The sequence below is a fragment of the Pantherophis guttatus genome, chromosome 2 (genome assembly GCF_059756535.1).
Source record: "Pantherophis guttatus breed Tessera chromosome 2, ASM5975653v1, whole genome shotgun sequence".
Lineage (NCBI taxonomy): Eukaryota > Metazoa > Chordata > Lepidosauria > Squamata > Colubridae > Pantherophis > Pantherophis guttatus.
This window is the reverse complement of record NC_142064.1, coordinates 194,435,131-194,449,801: the sequence shown is the minus strand read 5'-3', so window position 1 is coordinate 194,449,801 and position 14,671 is coordinate 194,435,131. Positions and strand designations below refer to the sequence as shown.

Here is a 14,671-nt window from a genome sequence, read left to right as displayed (position 1 = left end):
ACAAACCATATTTTGTGTAGGGTAATATTCATTTCAAATCCCGGCTCCTCCAAGTACATTCAAAAAAGAATTAAAGAGTAACCTGGTAGCTGTTGTTAATGTAGCCACCCCAATATTATTAATGATGTTTCTGAATGTGACAAGATGAGCTTTCTAAACACATCACACAATATTCTGTTTAGTATTATCAGGCTGACCTTTTGGAGCAAAGTTAAGGATTTAATTGGTTGTATGCATCTAAATATGGATCAAACTCAATTTAATTTGTAATTTTGCTTATTACCATTACCATTGCAAAAGAGGGAATTAGAAAATATTGGTGGTGCAAGTAGAAGAGGTATAGTTATACATACGTTTTTATATCCTGATAAGATGAAAAGAGGCATGGGAATATTTTACATAATATATATCTAATTTGTCTTTATCTGTTATTTATTAATTTGATTTCAATGGTTGTGCATTTACCAAGCAAAAAGATTTGAAAGCAGCTATCATTATAAAAAAGAAAATAAAAAAATGTTTCATTTAAATAAAAAAATACTATGATGCGGACAAATACATTCCAAATATACATTTTCAGTGGTTCACACAGCACACTGTCCATCCATAACGAAAGACCAGATCTACAAGTCTCCCAAAGGTTAGCATGCTTAGAGCTACCTGGATCTTTGCTCCAAACAGAACAGAAGGTTAGTTGTCTAGCTTATTTACTCCTTCTTCAGCACAGATGCACAGAACATTCATTCGTACTTCAGATTTTCCCATTATGTGATCAGGAAGGCAGTTCATGTAGGTAAACATTTTCTAAACAGGACACTATTTGAGATGTTTCTAGCGCTTGCTTGGAACTGGAATGGCATGTTTGAGATTTATCAGCAATTTACTTTCATAAACTGCTCAATGGAACTCATAATGACAAAGAGTAGAGGCGGTTCACCTTGGTAGAGAGAAGAAATGGAATATTCTAGACTTTTCCAGAATGTTCTATTCTTATTATTAAGGTTTCATAAATATAAAAGAACTGCGTGGCTAAGGAATTCCTTTAAACTTTTTTTCTTGATAATTTATATAACTTATACATATAATTTGCACAAATCTATATCATGGATTATGTATTAAATTCCATCATAAAACTCAATTTTGGGCAATTAATTTTCTCCTTTTTCCAGATATTGAAAAAAAAGATTCCTTCAGTAACTCCTTAAGCCAAGTAGTTTTCTGGGCAGCCATAGGAAAGTGTTTGGTCATTGTGTCCTCCTGGAATATCCTTTTATCTTCCCAGTACCACCTAAAAGTTTAGGGCTCCAGGTAGCTCGCCATCTATCTACTAAAAAAAACTTGCAATGACATGAATGATGAACTGATTGTCAATCCTTAAAAAGCAGTTAAATCAACAGTTACATTAAAATGCAGTAACTGGTGTTACTGGTAAAAAATTCAATTAATCAATTAATCAGACAGTCAAATAAGCCACTATTTACAATGAAAAATCAACTTTTAAAAACCATTTAAATGAAAAATAATGGGTTAATAATACATCATATAAGATTTGGATTTTCCACATATGTTAAGGCAAAGGAGCAAAATTTTGCAAATCCCTTTGACACATATGGATACTGATATAAAGCCATTAAAAAGTGTTTCTGGCCTACTTGAATATATAATAATAAATGTTTGTATTATATAATTGCAAAGCCCTGTACAGAGTGCATGGTCTACTGTTTCAATCTCCAATTATCTACATCAACACATTTGATCTGCTCATGGGATATTATGCTTTACGTTGATCTAATCTGTGCCTTGGTAAAGGCATGTAATACATAATCATTTAATTATTTGCTCATATATTTAATTTATAGAATTACAGTTTTTATTTCTGATGGTGGAAGATTAAGTAATATATAGGGGCATGATGGCTCATGCTGACCTTTTTAGCTGGCAGCCCAGTTCAAGACCTGAACGCTGTGTGACAGGGTAAATTCCCGTTACTTGCCCCAGTTTCTGCCATATATGTATGTACGTACACACACACACACACACACACACACACACTCCTTATGATATTGGAATGCAGCATATAACAATGGTTAATATATTATTATTATTATTATTATTATTATTATTATTATTATTATTATTATTATTATTATTATTATTATTTAGACTTCTATACCACTTCATAGGGCTTTACAGCCCTCTCTAAGCATAACTTTACAAAGTTAGCATAATACATATTGCAAATTAACATATTGCATTAGCATTGGCATATTGCCCCCAACAATCTGGGTCCTCATTTTACCCACCTCGGAAGGATAGAACGCTGAGTCAACCTTGAGCCGGTGAGATTTGATCTGCTGATCTGCTGAACTAGCAGTCAGCTGAAGTAGCTGCAGTACTGCACTCTTAACCACTGCGCCACCTTGGCTCTGGAGTTATGATATAAATATCATAACAAGCATTTGGAGGGGGGGGGGAAAATCTCAGTAATAGCCCTAATAGCTGATCAGAGTAATCTAGGATAGACAAAGACTTTATTTTAAGGTAGCAGTAAACTATTTCATAATTCTTTAGAATACACCCAGAAGGAGGTTTTCTAAAGCAAAATCACCTTGATTGATAGGGTGCAAATCATACCTGTACAATTCGCCTATATAAGGTAACATCGTATCCAGTGGCTGAAATAATCAAAATTCTAGTTTTTTTACTTCAGTTCATTTCAAGCTTTCCTCTATTCCAGCCTTTGTCATAGTGATAAATAGCACCATTAGAAGCTTGTGTCCATATATGAAACCATCTCACAATATCATAAACTGCAGAAAGCTGCAATTAGAGCCGTTCGCTGTTTACTCTCTCAGTAGATAACACTAGGAATCTTTTTTCTTCATAAACCATTATTAATGAAGACATGACTAACTTTGAGGGGGGGATCTTGTCAGAACAAAAAAATCAAGGTCATGTGTTAAATTCCAGTCAAATGATTTGTTGTTCAAGCCAACAAGAATCTAGTTAACTACCAGCACTAAATTGATGCTAGGTAAGAGTTAATAGAATTCAAAGGAGTGCTGGACTTGGATCACTTGTGGAAACGTAATGATTCCAGGCTGATTCCTACCTTGACTCCACCTCCCCAGGTTCTGCCCCTTCTTCTACAGATCTAAAGTAATGGAGTTAAGAGTGAGTTATTTTAAATCATTTAAGAATATATTTTCTCCCTGGAAATACCGATAAGGGATGTTTTTACAAATAAAAAAATAAAACCCATATTCTATTTGCAAGAGCATAAGTAGCTTTTTTGCTGGGGAAAAAAAAGTGTCTACAACCCATTTGTGCAGCTCACACACAGTTACCAAATCTAACCTGAACATTCGGTTTTTATTCAAACCACAACAACTTTTTTTTTTTACAGTAAATATCAGCTCCTTTGATTGCAGGGATGGAATGAATAATATTCACAAAATATAATCGGGTGGTTAAAAAGTTGTACTCTCCAAATACTATCAGAACATTTTAGTTTTATGATGGAGTATTTCGAGGTGGAGGCAGGGAGAGTGTGGGAAAGGCAAATAGTCAAATGCACCTTGTATCTGCAAGATGTTCCTAATCTCTGATTGCTTTCTTCATGTGGTGACTTGAAAAAAAGAAGACTTTTATAGGTAGACCTTTGATAAACTAGTTGCATGTGAGCATACATAGATGTTCATCAGAATATGACCACATATAGGGAAAGTATTTGTTTCCAAACATGATTTAAAACTGGAAAAAATGCAATGGGTAGCCTCATATTAAAGAGATTAAAACTGAGTGCTTCTATCCCTTGAAATCCAGCTGTGAAGGATCCTGGCCCTCTACCTATATTGTCAATATAGGATTGATTGATTCTTACTGTGCACCATCCATCTCTTTCTCAGCATCACAATGGTTGCCATTACTTATATTGTCTGCTACTTATTCTCCAGTCTTTCCTTTAATCCATCATTTTTTATGTTAATGTGGCTGTCTGAACACCCAAGGATAATCAAAGATGGATATTGTCATAGCATATCTAAGATGAACCCATAAGGAAATGCAGCCAAATTGCAGTCTGGTTGCAGGAAAAGGGAAAGCAGGATGAGTGGCACCCTGCTGGGGAACAATTTGCATAGCAGATGCTAATTATTCTGTGTGTGCTTGACTAGATAATCAAAATTTCTGTTTTATTAAGAACAAGTTTTTTAAAAAAAAAAATAATTGAAGTAAAGCAAATATTCTTGCATCCTGGACTACATCCCCCATGCTGTAGGCATTTTAATCCAAAGAGAAATCAGATGCAGAAATATAGGAAGAACCAGCTACAGTTGCCATACTAGCGTGTCCCCTGAGTCTCTTCACCGGAAATGTTTCATAGCCTTTTAGTAGAAATCCATCTAATCTGAAATTAAATATTTAGATTAAGCATTTTTATGTTTCAACCAACCCTGCAGTGCTTGTGGCAGAAGATCAGCTCTTGACTCCCAAGAAGCTTCAGGCTTAAAATAATAACCCATAAAGCATAGACTCAGCTTAAACTTTTGATAGCACTTTCCTCAGTATTGTACTTTTTCCAGCTGTTAAACATTTTCTTGAGAAGCTATCTCAGTTCACTAACGAGATACTTTTATCAAGGAAAAATATTGCAAATCTTTTAATTAAAAATGGCATTAATACCCTTTTCAACAAAACTTTCAGAACTGTAACAGCTGATTTAATGCTGCTCGTATTATAAATGTTTTGTCTTTTCAGCTTGACAAAAATGTGTGCTCATTTTGCCTTTATCTTTCTGGCTTGCTCAGTTATAGTAATGTAAGTGCTTTGAGTCAAAGTATGACCTGTCAAATCTGAAACCCAGGGAGAGAAAGGATATTTTTGTTCTTATTATTTTACTTCTGTCTGTCTCTGAATTTTATCATCTTTGCAGTGTTCACCTTGTCTTCCTGCTTTAAATTTTAGACTAGATTTTTAGATACCCATTGCAGGTTCCTACATGTTTTAACAAAAAGTTAGCATTCAACTTACAGTTGCTCTTGAAAGTAAGGGGTAGTATTATTAGGTACACATATGACCAACTTGATGCCTTGAAATGTTCACTTCTGTAATATCATAGCTCCAAGAAAGTAGAGAATGAGATATTGTGTAGCACTGAGATATGCTACACAAGAATTATCGGATTACAAAATGGAACTGTTTTTTTTATTTTCAGTTCCTTAATGAAACCAGAAATTCTGCAGTGATGTCTTCTCCAACTATGTTTCCATTGTCCTACTATTTGCCACTATGAGTACAGACTTTCTAATTACATTCAACTAAATGGGGGGGGGAATGGCTCAAGAATCTAACAATACCAACAATATTAAGAAGCAAAAAGAGCTCTAACTGTTGAACATCAAAATAAGAAGCCCTGTTCTGAGCTTAAAACATTTCAAGTAGGTCAGAATAACCTGTTTCAAACTCTGATCAACTGGTTCATATTAATAATGTTTCACATACCTCTACTGAAAATTAGACATTTGTAACAGACCTAATAAAAAAGACTACATAAATTTGCAGCCAGTCTAAGGTTATCAAAGTTACCCAAGTCAGACCTGGGTACTTATCTCTGAAGGAGGTGTTTTATGAAGAATTATGAGAGATAATAATGTTTACCCATCTTTAGGAAATTTTGAATTTGAACAAGAAATGAGACTTCCACTTTAAATCATAATATAATTCTTATTTAGAACTATGTTGACTTTTGACATTCTTCTCAAGTATTTCTAACATTAAATTGACACTTAGAAGCATTGGTGAAATCCGGCCGGATCTATCTGGCTCACACGAACTGGTAGCGCCGGCAGTGGGAAGTTCCACCCACTCGCCGGGATGTCATTACATCCCATTTTTTACCCTCTGTGCATGCGCAGAAGAAGCGCTTCTGCGTAGTGTGCACGTGCTCCTGTGCGCTCCCGTTCCCGAACCGGTAGCGAAGGTAAGTGGATTTCACCACTGCTTCGAAGTAATTACTTTAGCAGTACTGCTCCAAGTTGGTCTAACTTCCAAACCTCTATCCCTGATGACTCACTAGCTTACTTTTCATACATGACTTATATGTTTGCCTAAGACTGTGTTGTGGCTCCGTCCTCCGAGCCTATCTTATCGGAGGAAGAAGGCTCTGAACATGAAGGAGAGGAGATGGCCAGGCCTCCCTCTCCAGGACCCTCCTCTCTGGCAATGCCTCAGGTGTCTCCCAAGGGAGAAGAGATTGGCCAGGAGCCAGGTGTTTCCAAGCCATTGGATAGTGACGAAGAAACATTGTGGTTGGACCCACGCCAGCGTCGGAGAGACAAGCATGCGCAGCAGAAAAGGAGGTGTGCCAGAGATTAAGCTGAGTCACTGGACCACACCCCACAGGCTATAAAAGGGAGTGTGGTGGCCATTCGGACTCTGTGACGGACAAAGCTAAATCTCTGGCGAGTCACTTTGCACCTTTGGACACAACACCTATTTGCTGTGGATTTAATTACAAACTGGACTATTGAAACTGTGTGTATTTTTGTCTGTGTTATCGGAGTAAAAGTTCTTGGCAGGCAGCTACGGAGTTGCTACCAAGTTCCTTATCACTGACGTTGAGTGTTTGAAGAGTTTATTTAACCCTCGGCTGGCTGGTTGGGTCCGTGTGTGGGACGGGGACAGAACAGACTGTTGACTGTGCATAGATACTTTCACTTATTGTAGTTTCCTTTTATTTATATGCCAACTAAATTGTTTTATTATGGAGCTAAGCTATAATATGTTTTGTTTCGATTAGATTTAGTACACTCTGTGAACCCAGACAGTGTGGTTTAAAAAATATTGTTTATGTATGAATCCAAGCAAGAGTAGCTGATACAATAGATCATGATTAACGGTGGTTTAGAGTGATATATTAACTCAGCCACAATCTATGTAATTTACTGTACATAACTCAACATTCTATTTCCATCTCATAAAAGTCTCATAAAAAGACTTTTAACAAATGAGCAAAACACTATTTGAACCTAACTAAAATGATTTTGATTATTTCTACCGGTGATTTAATTAATCCTACACAGCCTCCCCATATGCTCTAATTTATAATTTATGCTCCATCTCGTTTATATTTCAGAAAGTACTCTTAATAGATGAACTTTAATCTAATAACATTTTCTCTCCCCTGGATTTCTTGTCATTTTGAAATACAGTTGTAGGAGTCATCTGGAACCATTTGAACAGTTTGCTGAATTTGAAGATCTTTCTCAATAAGTAAGAGTGAATAAAGAAGAATGAAGAATAAAGGTGTAGGTTGAACTGCCTTTCTAAAGCTGTTAGAAAGAACACCTAAGAATATAGAAGCACCAATATTAACAGCAGAATAGCCCATCTTCTAAGATGGTTAGGTCACATACATTTTTATTAAAGAGGATTAGTAGGAACTCGCTAACAGGGACTAAGAATCTTGCTCTGCATTGCAAGGAAATGTCCCAAAGGAAGAGGCTGCCATGAAACAGAGGTAGAAAGTCTTGTTAGTTCTTAAGGAAGAGTGTTTGCAGTAAGTCAATATTTTGCTGGGCACATGGTGTACAATTGATCCAGTCTCAACACTACCTCCATAGCTTAAAGAGATCAGACTTACTCTTCTCTTATAAAGGGACTTGAGGCATATTGTCTCTTTAAGCAACAGCACTTTGTTTCAGTGGAAACAAAATTGACACAGAGCTTTTAAAGTACTTATTTGACCAGAACAAGCCAGAAAGACCTTATTTAGGTAGAAAAATCTAAAGTCATTTCTTTTTCTGCTTTGTTTATTTTCTGTTTGAACTCCTGACTTATGAAGCTGTTTTTCTTCCAGATTGTGCTGAATTGCAGGATGAATCTCATCAGTTCAGTTTAGAACTGTCCATGGTCCTACTTCTTTCTTTGTGTCTACCTGGATAAACGTAGCTTTTTGTTGCTCTTTTCCCAAACCACATTAGGAAACCTGAAACCAGGAAGGTGGTGCCCAAAACTGATGCATCATCCAGATCACGAGTGCAAATGACAATCATGAACATGTGTTTGCATTATAAGGTGAACTGGATTTCAGTATCATGCCACATATTTTTTTCATTTTTTTATTAGTCATAAATAAAACATATTTATTTTAGCTTCATGAGGTTTAATACACATGAATTTGGAAGGATCTATAATTGGGGGGACACAGTGGCTCAGTGGCTAAGATGCTGAGCTTGTCAATCAAAAGGTTGGCAGTTCAAATCCCTACTGCCGTGTAACAAGGTGAGCTCCCATTACTTGCCCCAGCTGCTGCCAACCTAGCAGTTCGAAAGCACATAAAAAATGCAAGTAGAAAAATAGGGACCACTTTTGGTGGGAAGGTAACAGCATTCTGTGCGCCTCTGGCATTTAGTCATGGTGGTCACATGACCACGGGGACATCTTCGGACAGTGCTGGCTCTTCAGCTTTGAAATGGAGATGAGCAGCGCCCCCTAGATTTGGGAACAACTAGCACATATGTGCGAGGGGGAACCTTTACCTTTTATAATTGGCAGGCCAAATACAATATAGTTTGCTTGAAATGTAGCCAATACATGGTGATTTACAAAGCTAGCTGCGCTTTCAAATATTAACAACATTTTTAAAGGAAATATATTTTTATTTTGCTTTTCAGTTAATGAAAGTTCTTATAAATGTTATTTATTATTATATAAACAATGCAAAATCATAGCTTCCGGTTCTTTAACTGCTGTTGGATTGAATTTTTCCCAAGAACCTAAAATGTTATAATGTATCAGCATAGTATACTGTCTGTGTGGATACAAGTAATGTGGCCTTTTGTCCATTAAAAAATGGACATTTTGTTAATGCATAATTTTTTTAAGTGCTGTCCAAGATTTTTTGGTATGGCATCCAGTGTGCTGATAACCATTGGGACCATCATGGCCAATTGATGCCATAATCTTTCAACTTCAACTTCTTGATTCTTTGTGGTCTTCTCATTTATATCTTTATTTACAATTTATGTATTTATTTTACTATTATTCTTTCATGTAGAAACATTGAGTGGTTCACAAAAGGTAAATAAAATAGTCCTAAAACATTGTCTTAGGAAACAATAAAAGAAGCTTCTCAAAAGTATAATGGCAGTTGATTTAGAAAAGATCCATTTTATCAGGAATAAATGATATTGGCCAGATGCAGGTGCACATGTTCAGATCATGTCTATGAAAGTAATCTGCACACAACATTAAACAATTATTCTCCATAACACATCATATAAGTCATTTTCTTTTTATGGCAGAAGACGTAAGTGCATGAAGAAGAGGAAAACTTCCTGCAATTTTTCTATAGTGAAAATGTATGTGAGAAAGTTATGGGGCAAGCAGATCTCTTTACAATATATAAATTAATTCTGTTTATCTTGAAGGTTGCCTATTGACTTTAGTACAAGGGCGGCAACTTTCTTGGAGCTGAAAAAAGACAACTGGAAAGTCATAGGACTTATCACTGAATTTCCTGATATGATTTGGGGCCATGGAAGGGAGTGTTACCACTCATTTACATTTTTTTTTGAGTGGATAAAGTATAAAATAAAATAAAAGCTGTGCTTTTATTTGTAAAAATATTTATTTTATTTTATAAAAATATATTTTTAACAACAAATTTCAGGATTCTAAGGAGGGTAAGGTAGAGAATTGGGGACTGCATATGAACCATCCCATATTAGTGTATCTTGGATTTTATACACAATGCTTGTTGAAGGTGATGTTATCTCATAGGAAAGCATTTATAGCACGGTGTCAAACTCACCATGTTACTTTGCTCTCACGTGACATTTCATGACATTTTTCCCCTTTGCGGAGCTGGGTGGACATGGGCTGTATGTGACACATCCAGCCCGCAGGCCCTAGAGATGAAGTGCTCCTGGTTTGGCCCGGATCACCCGATCCGGTAGTGATGGCGGTAGGTGGTTCGGAGAACTGGTAGCAGAAATCCCTGCCCCCCCATGCCCAGTTGAGCCGCGGGATCATCAGAGGCTTTTTTTTTTTTACATTTAAAAGCATTTTTTCTACAAATGCTTTAAAAGAAAAAAAAAGCCTCTGATGATTACACGGCTCAGCTGGGATCGTCAGAGTCTTTTAAAAGCATTTTTTCTACAACCTCTTTGGCCGAAGAGGTAGTAGAAAAAAAATGCTTTTAAAAGGCTCTGATGATCCCAGCTGAGTTGCCTGATCGTCAGAGCTTTTTAAAAGCATTTTTTCTACAACCTCTTCAGCCGAAGAGGTTGTAGAAAAAATGCTTTTAAAAGTAAAAAAGAAAAAAAAAGTTGGCCACGCTCACCCAGTCACATTACCCCCCCACCAAGCCACACCCATAGAACCGGTAGTAACAAATTTTACATTTCACCACTGGCAGGCCCCCAGTTTGACACCCGTGATAGAGAAACAGAATCATAAATATGTGAATTTCATTCAAGTGGTAAGTTCAGTTGTAAATCCAGTTTTAGTAGACATATTTGGTCTGCATTCATTAGATTGAATTCCAGGTAAATATGTAGTTAATCTGGGCCATCTTCATGCTGAATGTTCAGTTTCTGTGGAATAGTCAGTTGGAATGCTGACTGGAAAAAGGGGGATAGAAAAAGACCCTTTCAAATACACAGACCCCTTAAGAAGACACAGCCAAGAGGAGAGGAATGATGGCAGTTTGAAACCAATCAACTGTGAAGTGGTCAAACACCAGCTTACTCATAAGAATGCTTCATTCTCTTTAGCCACTTGCAAGAAGACCTTTAACTGAAAGCCAACTAATTTGTTGACAGCTGCTAATGAGGCTATTGAGGAACAAAAGGAAGGGGGAAATAAGCTCTGTATAGAACAGCAAATAGAGAAAAAGGAAGGAAGCTAGATATTAGCTTGGTACAGGAAGAGCCTCCTCTAGACTGGATGTGACAAGGCAAATACTGCTGTTATATTCAGAGTAGAGAAATTCTAGTCTGCCTGACTTTGCTGGTAAAACCTCTCCCAGATTGCTCCTGGAGAATTTTAAGCTCTCCTTAAGTCATAAAGTGTCCTAGTTGGAATCATAAAATTAAGTTTGCTTTCTAAAAGGGAGCTGTAGAATTTTTCTAAACTAAAGAATCTACCCCCCCACCCTCCCCGCCTTTTCATTCTTCTTGTTCTTCTATGATTCTCTGCTTATAGCAGAGAACACTAAAAAGTTACCCAACCCTTGACTGTTGAACTTAAAGGACAGGATCAAATAAAAAGCCATTTTCAATGTTATTCCTCTTTGTATGGCTTTGTAAGAACACTTGCACTTACAAGCTGATCCGTCACCCCTAGACAGGGAAAGGAGGCACCACTCTGAGCAGAAGGAACAAAGAAAAGGCAGTACTTCTATAATTATAGTACATGTTTAACACCTACATCACCAGAAATTATTTTTGTTAAATCTTTTGCTAAACTGTCTATAAGGAAGTTACTGTATGTAACTGATTTATTTCTTTTTTGCATTTTGTTGTAAACAAGGAATGCTGGTGGTTAATATAATTAGGAACATTAACAGGCATAAATATAAAGTCATTAAATACAATAACAGCAAACTAGTATTCCATCTATAATCACTTCTTCTCTGTCCCTCTGTCTCTGTCTCTGTCTCTGTCTCTCTCTCTCTATCTTGAATTTCTGTTGATGCATATCGACATTTTTTCACAGTATCCCATAGAAAAGCAGAATATGTCATCAGTAGAATAAAATTAATTTAGGAAGTCTCTGGAGGAAGTTGTTACTGACAAAAGTCTGCTTCAGCAAGCAGGGGAAATCGTTTCTCATCTTAACTAATTTATTTCAACTAAAGTCATATAGAGTTCAGTTGCTTATCAACTAGAAATTTAGGGGAATGTTTTAGTCATATAAAAAAAGGCAAATGTTCACTAATACTTATTTTAGGGGTTTTTTTTGAGATTCGTTAGAATTGGACTACAATAATCTTGAACTTCTATCATATTGGAAAACATAACTCATTGATGCATACTTAAGGCAAGAATACTGAAATGAATATTAGTTTATTAGAATTTAATCTATTAAACCAGAATTGTAATACTTTTCTATACATTTTTATATGTAATGAGCTAAAGTTCTTTAGGGGAATTGGGAGGAGTTGCACAGTATTCCAAAGGGCAATGTTATTGCTTCATATTTGCCATTAAGGTTTAATACAGTTTATAGGGCAAACTTATGACAAATTCTGAGAAGGCAATACCTGATCTCTCCATAATTCATACAGTACTTAAGAAAGTAAAATTTTAATTATGGATTTTGAACAGTTCACTATAAAACTACTAAATGATACTGTTTCATTTCTTGACATTCTGAATGAACATTCTGTATTGTATGTTCCATTCTACAGTGCTGGGATGTCAACTCGAGGTGAATTATGGAGAAAGACTTCAGGTGTAAGCCATTAGTTATCAATTACGGGCTCATTCAATTACTTTTTTATGATATTTCTAATGTCACAGTGCATCAGGCAGAAATTCATCAGGTGTGTTTGTAAGAAATCATTATGCTTTCCAGGCCTGAGTTTTTGAAGTAAAGGTAGACCTTGGAAAACCTTGAGTATTGCCTGATTTTTAATTTTTTCCCCTAAATTTCTGGTTCTAGGACATCCTTCATTAATTATATTATTTTAGAAAAGTGCAACTTTTTCAAATTATTGTGGTTTTTAGGTTGGGATCTATCAGATCTGGACTGAAATATACAGAAAAACAAACAAAAACACCTGCCCACCCCAAACATTGCTTGATAGTATCAAGAAGCAAAGGAAGCTCTATCTGCTGCCACCTATTGGTGGCCCAGATTTCTGCAACCCAGATAAGGCAAACTTATTTTAGTCAGATCAAAGACATGTGATCGAAGACTGATTTGTCTTTTTGACAGCAACCAAATGCAGCACAGCCAAATGGTTTCTGGGTGGAAGCAAATTCATTGGGGTCCTGGCTATTGAATTTTCACAGAAAGGGAAATGGTGACCTCCCAGATACCACACTTCATGGCAATGTTGACCCTCCCTCAAAATAAAGATGGTGGGTCCACATATATGATGATAGAAGCAGCTGTTGAAAACAAAAGAATAAGCAAGAGGTGCAAATATGTGCAGACCCTACTGATGAAACACAAGAATGGCTTTAAATATTAACCCAAAGAACAGTCTGATTGGAGAGCCTGCTTATGATAAATTTAGCTTCTTTGTAATGCCTAAACACCACTTTAACTCCTTTTATTTTCCATATATCTCTTTCCCTCATTTCACTTTTATACACTTTTATACAGTATGTGCTTCCTGCTTTTCCTTCTTTCTTTTCTAGTGTAGCTACTCTTTATCCTTCCTTCATCTCCATCCTCCCTTTTCTTCCTCTTCTGCTATTTCTGCTAGAAAGGGAGAAGTGTGTCTGTGTGTGTGTGTGTCAGGGGTGGGTTCTACTTACCTTTACTATTGGTTTGCAACAGGGCCGTGCACATGTGCGATCGCTTCGTTCGCATGCGCAGAAGTGTTTTGATGACGTTGGGGTCAGTGGGCGGAGCCTCCTGCTGGTTTTACTACTGGTTCTATAGAGCTGGTGTGAACCAGGGGCAACCCACCACTGGTGTGTGTGTGTGTGTGTGTATCTATATATGTGAACGGTCTCTATGAATTTATTCAATTTATCATCATAGACCAAATAATGCAAAATGAAAAAGCCAATATGCCTCACAGGTAGAGGATAGTGGAAAAGCCAGACAAAAAGAGAAACTCAAATTCTTATCCAGGAACTGACTATTTATGTTGCTGGGTCAGAATCTGACTTCTAGTTTTGAAAGCAGCATAATAGAATTTGGCCACTGTGAAGGTTGTAGAATCATAAGATTAAATATATGACTATTAGAATTCTGCCAAAACAGGTGCAATATACCTTTCACTAATATCTCTATACACGAGGCAATGTAATAAAACATTACTTAAGGATTCCACTATTCCTACAAAGGCATAATTGATCATTATAAGAGACAGTTTTGAATTTTCTCTTCAGGACTAAAATAGACAAGGTGTGATACTGTTACAGGGTGAAGAATCTTCTAATTTATTGTTACTGCCTCAATTATCTCTTTGGCTTCCACAAGAAAGCAGAGGGTTTTTTTTTTTTAAAAAAAAAGAAAGGTATTGGTACTTTTGTATGCATGTTAGAAAGAGTATTTACAATGGCTTAATATATGCAGGTGGGTTTTGCAAATAATTCCCATAGATCTATAGATCTCAGGAATTTTGATTGAGCTGCTTCTAAGACAGGGATAACTTTGCACACACATATGTACTGTGTACACGACACATAGCAAACACCTTGAGATTTAAATAATGTGATTGCTCCAGGCACATAATTATTCCCTTACCATTTAAAAAACAACAGAAGCTTTTTATGACTGCAGGGTATGGTTAGAAGCTTGGAGTTTCCAAGCGATACATAACTGAGTCACTGAAAGGTCTATTAATTTTATCACTAAAATATGACATTGACTTGACAATGCATAATCAATCAATCAAAGATAATTGGCAATAAATGCCTATATACTGGAAGCCTTTCATTGGCACAGTTTGGTTGCTGTTAATTTTCCAGGTACAACAGTGAAT

At 36.4% G+C, this 14,671-nt stretch overlaps 1 protein-coding gene across 2 annotated transcripts in view; it reads right to left on the bottom strand.

Moving 5' to 3' along the window:
- Positions 1-14,671, bottom strand: part of SPOCK1 (SPARC (osteonectin), cwcv and kazal like domains proteoglycan 1) — a 524,574-nt gene that overhangs the window by 193,086 nt on the left and 316,817 nt on the right. The window lies entirely within an intron of this gene.